Source organism: Poecilia latipinna, unplaced genomic scaffold, assembly GCF_001443285.1.
Source record: "Poecilia latipinna isolate Pla-1442-1.1 unplaced genomic scaffold, P_latipinna-1.0 Scaffold5814, whole genome shotgun sequence".
NCBI classification, from domain to species: domain Eukaryota; kingdom Metazoa; phylum Chordata; class Actinopteri; order Cyprinodontiformes; family Poeciliidae; genus Poecilia; species Poecilia latipinna.
In genome coordinates this window covers 1-7421 of record NW_015118430.1, presented here as the reverse complement: position 1 = coordinate 7421, position 7421 = coordinate 1, and the positions used below count along the sequence as shown (strand labels likewise).

Genomic DNA, 7421 nt, shown 5'->3' with positions numbered 1-7421 from the left:
TACCAGACATAATTTGTGTTGTCAGGCATTATTCCAGGTGTTTTGCATTGTCATGTATTTTGCTGTAATTTAAAAAAAAATTCTTTTATGGTCTTTTTTCTAGATTTTGAGATCTGTGTGGTGGAAGATGAAGCACCATCCTCAGTAACAATCCCTCTTGTCCGCCCAACATCATCAGTGTCCCCAGCTTCTTCTTGCTCTTCAGATTCCACAATTATTCTGAAAAGTTCTAAGAACCGTAAGAACGAACTTGGAGAGCTTGGTCATGAGGAAGCAAAACAGGTTAGAAGCAAAGCCAAAAGTTATTTCCAGTGCTTAAATGAATATTACAAGCACGAACATTTTGGGTGTTTGGATTTAATCTCTCTCACAGAAGGTGCACACTGCCCTGGGGTCAAACCCAGAGGGTGAGGAAATCATGAGTGAATACAACAAAACTAAAACACTGTCAGATGCAACTCGTCGACAAATGGTCAACATGCTGGTTGCAGATATGATAGAATCACACAGGTAAGACTTGTTGATGACAGAAAGCAGTATTGAGTGAGCAGCATAGCAATTATTTTTGTTTTTGATAGGAGGATCCCACCCGTAAGTGTTCAAACTAGCTATGCAACCCTTTTTCCATATCTTAAAGATATGGAAAAAGGGTTAGACAAAAGCTGTAGATAATTTTAAAGGTAACAAAACAGTTTACCATGTTGGAGCAACACTTGGAGCCAAAAAACTTTCAACTTTGGGAAAAACTGAAAGATAAATATGAGCAGTAGCCTCACCTGGGCCTGTTTGGTCCCTGTCACATATTCTTAAGAAAAACATTTACAGATGATGAACTTTTACTGAAATGTATCACACTAGCAAGTGTTACAGAAAATATCTATAAGAGTTTAAAATTTTGCGACCGTTTTAGGAAAAGATGAAGTGAATTACAAACTCATAAACACTAACTAGTCGTGCTGCCATAAATAACGCAGTAAAATGGTTAAACTGTTTTCCTTCAGAGGCGTCTACCCGCTCTTACGCAGGGACATTCACACAGCCACATATGCTTTGTGTGCAGGGCCGGGATGACTCCGCTGAACGCTGTGTATCAAGAAGACAATCTGTTTGAAACCAGAGGTAGTTACAACATTCCTAGTCCATTTCAACTTCTCTGGGTATATTACTATATTTCAAATTAAAACAGTAAATGGTACACTTTGAATGTTTTCACCATCTCCACCCAACCAGCATGCACCTCAAAAAGAATCAAGCGCACTCATCCCTTTCACTTCTCAAGATCAGCAGCCAACATTGTTTGGAATATATTTATTTATTCACTGCTAACTTACAAATAAATTATTCCGTTTCTATTGGCTAATTCAAAGAGGTCAGGAGGAGTTTATGGTGAGCAGATGTTAAAGTTCCCCTGAATAAAGTCTTTGGCATCCGGTCACATATTTCATCCTGCACATCTTGAAACTTTGAGAGAAAACTAAGTGACTGTTACAGTTAGCACAAGCATTTATTTAAGCAATAAGTCACTGACATCAAAAGCTACCATCTGCTACGGGTCAGAACCTCAAACATCTGGACCCCACTTCCGGACCACCCGCTGAGCCCCTCCCCCACTGGAAGTCCTGCCCACCTGTTAAATTTGATTGACTAAAGGGTGTACTTCTAGTCTGAGGGCTTAGGAAATGAGGCCAAAAAAAGGGACCAAAAGGGCACTTGGGGGCAAGGAGCAAAAGGGGCAGGTGCCCCCCCTCTGCCGGGCCCTGCACCTCAGTGGCAATACTGTCCAGCTTACCGTTGATCTCATGTCCCAGATGGTCGAAGTTTTGTTGTAGCTTTGCATTATCCCCCTTCAAGACAGTCTTTAAATCGTCAATAGCCTTAAGCATTCCTTGCGAGTCCGTGTTCGTTCCAGTGCTCTCAGCTCCCGCACTAGCAACATTTTCGCTAGCTTGTGTAACAAGTTTAGAAAATGTGCTTTTATTTTTATGTTGAAATTTCACCAAATCCCGATTAACACTGAAGAATCCTATTTTTTTGTTATATTTTAAGGATTGTATTTTATACAATAAAATGTATAAATAAAATAGTAAGTCATAAAGAATCTCTGATTCAATCTTATCAAGAACTCCACGAGACATAATCAAGTCATCAGGGCACAAGAATCATAATTCCCACTAAGTAATAAATGTCATTGCTGAAAATTGTTAATATATGAAGCATTTTATATTGGATCTAATATACACAGGTAGTGTACACTACCTGTACTGTTGCGTTGAGAGTGTTCTATGACATCATTACTGGACTACTAGGCTGCCTGAGGAGAGGTAGGAAAGTTTCTTTGCTCTTGGTTAAGTTCATGGTTTTTTTTTTATATTTGTAAAATAATTGAAAGCACATGCAGCTGTGAATGTTTATGTTTTAATACATACATCTCTCTTGACAAGTTAAGAAAATTTTGTTGTAAATATTAGAGCTGATATTGTTATTAGTTAGTCACAGGGTTTCTCCATGTGCTTATCTGCTAGGGGAATTCCGACTCCTGTGTGTGGAAGAGCTGCATGCTAAAGGGCTTTTTGTATTTCTATTTGTGCAGGGCTCTGCCAGCAACCTGCATTAAAGATAAACCAGCAGCTCCAGTGGTCCGAGTCCCTTCTTGGTCTGAACACAACAAGGTTAACCGACTGTATAAGACTAGGTTGTTAGTAAAGAACACTTCTAGTATACACCGGTTTCACTTGGTTCGAACGCGTTAGCTTTAGTGACCGGGACACTTTTATCCTGAGTTTTGGACATCTTTATTGATTTTTGCTTTTTTATGGCTCGACACGTTTCTCCTCCCATTCATAAGTTATTTTGTAGAGACAGTGAGCATATTAACGAGTTTTGAACGGGAGTTTTTCCATATCAACTTGGGAGAGAGGCTCTGATGCAACAGTCTTCTCCATTTGGTTCCAGAAGTCCCCAAATCAGTAAGTTTTAGTAATCTATAACGGATAAATAATGGATTTGTGTGATCCAGGTAGCCAACCTTATTAACCTCTCTTACAGTTTAGTGCTTATAATGAATTTGCATAATTATTGGCCAATACCTCTGCACAGTAGCTGAGGTAGGGTAAAAAAAAATTTAAAATTCAGTCAAACACATTCAATTCATAAATGCACTACGTTGAGATCCACCAACGGTATAAACGTGGTCGTTCATATCTGGGATGTTGTGACCAACAGCTCTTGCTTCCATGTTTTAAAAGTAACTAAAGAGGAAAAAGCAGCATGTTGAGATCTAATATTTTAATGTTTCAAATCTTACAATAAAATTCCTGCTTTGGTCAGTAACCACCAAATATTGAAATTAAACTCTGCTTCACTGTTCATTTTATTGTATTATGTTTCATGTGTTTAGGTCAATTTTGCTGAGTGGGAGTTGCACAAATAATCGATTTTAATCAAAATGTTCAGGTTTTGAAACCTTTTTAAGGCGTCCTGTCATCATGTTGGGTTCATGTCTTTTTACCCACATACAGAACACGGTCAGGACAACGGGAAATCAGATAAATAAACAAAGATGTTCATCATTGGGAATTCAGAGGAAAATGGAATAATCTTACTTGATGAAACGATGAGTTTTTGCCGGGGGGAATTACTGTGGTTTTTGGGGTTGCGGTCTCTTTGCAGGGGTCCTTGAGATGATCCAGGTTCCAGTGTGAGATCCAGACAGAGTGATCTTGGAGGTAGATGGTAGAAGCTGCGGTGGAGGGTGGACAGGTATGTTCTTTGAGAGGAGAGGTGAAGAGCGATCCGACTGCCAGCCATGGATTCGGGAACCGTCAACGATTCTTCAACAGAGGCAGAGAGGGACTCGGGTAACCAGTGGGTAATAATCCACCACATCACCAGGGGAAACCAGAAAGTCAGGAACTCAGGTCACACTGTGGGTAAATCCAAGGCACCACAAGGAAACACCTGACAGAGAAGCAACAAGGAAATATTACTAGAGATATTCTCAAAGGAACTCAGAGAGGCGCAGAGTACCATAACAGGCAAACACTCAGGCATCAAAGTGCTGGCAATCCGTTCCTCATATGCTCCTAGATGATGAGATGATTAATCACAGGTGTGCTGATACCAGTCAGCAGGCTGCCCTCCAGGTAGTGCAGCCTCTAGGCACCATCTAGTGGATGACGAGGGAAGCAGCAGGCAACAAAAATCCCCCCAAAGAGCCAAATACCAAAAACCCCAGTTCCCAACACCAATGTTTTTCAACCCTGGTCCTGAAGGCACACTGTCCTACATGTTTTAGGTATTTCCCTGCTTCAACACACATGATTTCAATTGATGGCTGATTAACAAGCTTTTTCTGATCTGCAATCATTTAAATGGGGTGTGTTAAAGCAGGGGAACATCTAAAACATGCAGGGCAGTGTGCCTTGAGGGCCAGGGCTGGGAAACACTGCCCAACACCTGCAGCAGAATATCAGCTGGTTGCCTGTTGCAGGGCGCCGTTGCTCTACAACAGGGGTCTCCAAAGTGGGTCCTGGAGGGCCGGCAACCTGTGGGTTTCAGTTCTCTCTCTGGTTTTACACACCTGCATCAAATGATGACTCGTTAGACGCCTAAGCAGAACATTGACTTGCTGAGGAGGTTGTTACATCCACCAGGGAGAGAACTAAAACATGCAGGATGCCGGGCCTCCAGGACCCACTTTGGACACCCCTGCTCTAAGGAAGATCTCAAAGGAGAGCAGCAGTACATAAATACCATTGTTCCACAAATACTCCGATTTTAAAATCACAGTTTGGTGTGTTTTCAGCACACTTCATTCAATTAAAATAAATGTATGTTTTTTTACTTTGCTCAGCTGTAAACAAAGAATCTTATTGAATTTGTGAAACTAATTTAATTAAATTTGTCTATGTTCTAAAACTTGAAGTTGAAAGAACGGAGTACAGATGTGGTGGTATTGTTTTTACTGGATGAGGTCAGATAAACAGTTTTCCAGTGGTTCTCATCAGTGCTGATGATTAGACACTTTCTCTGATATTTTATATCCAACATTTTTTTTGGGACCCATCCACTTTTCAAACTATTAAACTCATTAAGGACATCACGGCCATGACTTATGATATTAATACGTTACACTTTTTACAATATTCAGCTTTTGCTCAGTTGAAATGCACTGAAAATCTCAAAAGTTTTGGAAAACTGAGCTAAACCTAGTTCTCTTTGAAAGCTAACTCCTTCAAGATCGACATGCTGTACAGAGTTTAAATGTGTTAAAGGTTTCAAACGATTCAGCGTTTTGAAGTTTGCTACAGTTCCTCAAAATTTGCAAGCTACCTTTTATGGAATTTTTTCAGGATTTTAATTTGATTTAATATAACCCAATGATGAAATTCATAAACTGCCACAATTTGTAATCTAATAATTGATGATTTTTCACAAAGTGCTGCCGTTCGTACAAATTAAATAAACATCAAAACATGGCAGCTTTTTTTTTACTTTGAACATTTTTATTGTGTATTTTTCTTTAACCAAAAAGACATCAGCAAATCAGCTCTAAATAAAAACATGACAATAACAAATAATACAATAAATGGATATAAATAAAAATTACTAATTTAAAATATTTGCTCCTCCATTTCATCAAGGTAATACAATATATTGTATGCAACAATAAATCCAGCACATGATGCCCTATTAAAAGTATAATAGCCCCATATGTGTCTGTGGTTCTCATATCCAGTCTGGTGTTGCTGTCGTCCTCAGCCTGAAGGTGGCAGCAATAAGAACAATCCATCTTGTTTCACAGCTGAGTTCGCTTAGCTGTGATGGGGAAATGTTTTGTCATGACCTCAAAACTTATTCAATATGTCTCCACCAATATTTTAAAAATGGAAATTATCAAATGATATGATAATGCTATACGATTCCACTTGTTTCATTTTTGTTGTGACTTTTGCCATCTGTGGATCATTTTCAGTTGAGCAAATGTACTTCCTATTGCATTAAATATTTATGTAAATTTGACGGTCTCCACTTGTCTGAGGAAATATCTACCAAATTCCTCTTGAAGCGTGTGGCAAATCTGTGGAGTGACATTTCAGAAATAAAGCCGTTGAGAAAAACTCTGTCAGGAAAATTATGGTGTTTCCCAAGCATTTAGACAGTTTATCCTTTTAAAATATTTTTGCAAATTTATCACATTCTTGCAACTTTTTCTTTTTCTTCAAAAGCTTCAGCAAATCTCAGCAAAACTTTCAGCTTTCAGCATTCCCAACCTTTTTGCAGGAAACACAAATTTTCTACATATTTTTTACAAGTTAATTCTGCACAAACCTTATTGTCATCTAAAAACTCTACTGGGTTAGAAGAATATAGACTGAAGGTTATGGATTCTGTTATACACATGCTGGAGTTTCATGGTTTACATTTTCATATGTTATAGATTCATTTAGTATGTAAAAATATTTTTACCTTTTCTTGTTTCCTTTAAAATCTTCAGTATAATTTTATTGTTTCCAATTTTTAATTTTCAGCTGAAACCAATTCTCTAATAATCACAACAAAATGTTCATCTAACCATAATTAACTGAAGATGATGAAGTAGCTTCATCACACTGTCAGGACCAGCTGTTACTTTTACTGACGATTGAGCAGCAGGGGGCGCTGTTGCAGAAGGATTTACCAATCATTACTTTTGTTCTTGGTAGACGGTGTCTGCGTCCAGGATGTATAACAGAAGCAAAGGAAACAAGGAGCTCCACTGATGAAACAGAGGTTTCGACTTCAGAGCTACAGGAACGTAAACACGCCGTCCATAGTTCACCGTTTAACGGGCAGCCGTCGGCAGCATGCAGCGTATCGGCTCCATAGCTCAGTGGTTAGAGCACTGGTCTTGTAAACCAGGGGTCGCGAGTTCGATCCTCGCTGGGGCCTGGCCTTCTCTATTCCTTTGTTTGTGTGGGTTTTTTTTTTCCCTTCCCTGCATCACAAAATATAAGATTAACATTTTGAACACCCAGTAGCCATTATATGTAAACAGTATTTGATTATTATTCAGGTTTCCAAAAGCTGTATACATTCTGCGCTATTTTACGGCCAATAAAAACAAAAGTATGACCCTTAAACTAAAACTCCGATCAAAAGAAGACATAACTGAAAGTGAGTATGTTGTTATAAGTATTATTTCTTTTATAAAATTATTTTCTTTGGATCCAAGCAGTATCCTTATAAATAACCTATGTTGCTACACAAATACAAAATTTGCCTCGCAAATTGTAGATTGGTTTCTAACAAAAAGAAACCAATTAAATAGTTTCATTCAGTCACTTCTGCTTCCTACCACTAGATGTCAACATTGCATTTGTTGAATCTGAATGTAGGCTTGCGGTCTCAGGTTCAAACTGAAATAAACCCTTGTGGGCCTG

The 7421-nt window shown here is 38.7% G+C and overlaps 1 non-coding gene across 1 annotated transcript; it reads left to right on the top strand.

The window, feature by feature from the left end:
• The first annotated feature begins 6857 nt into the window (after window positions 1-6857).
• trnat-ugu (transfer RNA threonine (anticodon UGU)) lies at window positions 6858-6930 on the top strand. The gene has a single exon. It is a non-coding gene; the product is annotated as a tRNA-Thr (tRNA).
• Window positions 6931-7421: the final 491 nt, after the last annotated feature.